Source organism: Populus euphratica, unplaced genomic scaffold, assembly GCF_000495115.2.
Source record: "Populus euphratica unplaced genomic scaffold, PopEup_1.0 scaffold461.1, whole genome shotgun sequence".
Lineage (NCBI taxonomy): Eukaryota > Viridiplantae > Streptophyta > Magnoliopsida > Malpighiales > Salicaceae > Populus > Populus euphratica.
In genome coordinates, this window is record NW_011500168.1 from 1 (window position 1) to 2299 (window position 2299).

Sequence of the window (2299 nt, forward strand, 5' to 3'; positions counted from 1 at the left end):
AACTTGCCACCGAGAATGTGTATGAGGTCGGAGTTCATGTTTTTATCTACTGTCATACCCGGTCCAAGCAACCCGGGATGGAATATAGATGTTTGTCTTTGACCATTGATTAATGAGTTGGCGTAGTTGTGGTCCTCCAGAGCTTGGAGCACGCTTTGATGTGGACTATCAATGAGGGTGGTTTTGATGTGGACTATCAATGATTTTTCAGCTTATAGAATGCTTTCTAGTTGGAGCACGTATGAGAAATTCGCATGTCTATACTGTATAGAAAACAACAAGGCATTCATGCTAACAAATGGAGACAAAGCTTTTTTTTTTATTGTCACCATCGCTTCTTGCCACTTAATCACAAGTATAGAAAGAACAGAAAAGATTTCTTTATTGGTAGAGTTGAAAAAGATGTTGCATCCCCGCATCTTTCTGTTGAAGAATTGCATAATATTGTCTTAGAGTACGGTGACATTGTGTTTGGCCTTCAATCAGGTAAGAAAAAGTTTCTTGGTTTTGGTTTGACCCATAATTGGGTAAAGCGAAGTATCTTTTGGGAGCTTTCTTATTGGAAGACCAATCTGCTCCGCTATAACCTTGACATCATGCACATTGAAAAGAACATGTTTGAGAACATTTTCAACACCGTCATGGATGTGAAGGGGAAGACAAAGGACAACATCAAGGCTAGATTGGATATAGCTTTATACTATAACTGTAAAAATATGGAGTTGGTTTATGATGAGTCACGGGTCGCAAAACCAAGAGCAAGCTTTGTGTTAGAGAAAAACGCACAACTACTAATCTACAAATGGCTTAAGAGTCTGTGTTTTTCAAATTGACATGCATCGAACATATTAGGTTGGTTAATATAGAGGATTGCAGATTGTATGGAATGAAAAGTCATGACTGCCACGTGTTTATGCAAATACTCATTCCATTAGCTTTTGATAATTTGTTGCCAAAGGGAATATAGGATGCACTCATAGAGACCAGTCATTTGTTTAGAGATATATGCTCTAACAAGTTAAATGTTGATCACATTAAGAGGCTTTAAACGAATATCGTCGAAACACTATGCAAACTTGAGATGATATTCCCACCATCATTTTTTGACTCAATGGAGCATCTCTCTATACATCTACCGTTCAAGGTAAAAGCTGGAGGACCAGTCCAATATAGATGGATGTATCCATTCAAACGGTTAGATATTATAGTTGCAATGTAAGTCATATATAAAAGTATTTTATATGTTTTTTAATTAAAAATACTTGATTAATATTTCAATGCAGGTACTTGTTTAATCTGAAGAAAAAGTTAAGAACAAGGCACATGTTGAGGCTTCGATATGTGAGGCCTATATTGTTGAGGAGATCTCAATATTTATCTCGTACTATTTCTAACCTCATCTGAGAACGAGAATCAATCGCGTTCCCCGGTATGATGATGGTGGTGAAGTGCCTTCCAAAGGAAACTTGCCAATATTCTCCAATACTGGATGACCCACACCTAAAAATACCATAAGAAGAAGATATTTATCAGAAATAGAGTTCAAACAAGTACACAACTATGTTCTATTTAACCGTGATGAGCTGAGACCTTTTATTCAGTAAGTTTATACTAATTAAATTTTTTTAGTGATATACTGTTAATTATATATTGTAATATCATACACTCAATATCACTTGCAGGCAACATTGATAATATTTGCTCTCCAATAACTCATAGCTGATCGAATCCCAGATCTTTCAATTACAAGATGAGTAGTTTGCCATGTGGTTAAGAAAACATGTAAGCACTATCACAAACTCATTCTAACTTGCAAAATTACTGTATGTATACAAATCATTATGAGATTCTTATTTATTTACTGTTTATTGATGTACATTACATACAAGGTTTATCAAATGAGAAGGAGTGCACCTAAGTCATTTTCTTCATTAAGCCTGGGGATGGAAAGAAAATGTAAGTGCTACAACGAGTATTTCATCAATGGATATATTTTCCATACTGAAGAATACGAGCAAGGAATAAAGATATACAACATCGATTTTTTTATTAACGGATCCACTAGTAGTGAGTTAGAAGTTGACTACTATGGTAGATTAGAAGAGGTCGTCCAACTGCAATATCATAAGGAGTAAAATAGAGTGTTTTTATTCAAACGTTATTGGTATGACACGACTGACAGAGGAATTAGAGTTGATCTGCACTATGGTCTGGTTGAAATCAACTCAAAAGCTGGACTTCGCAACATAAACGATGTCTTTGTTCTCGCAAAGCAATGTCAACAAGTTTATTACACATA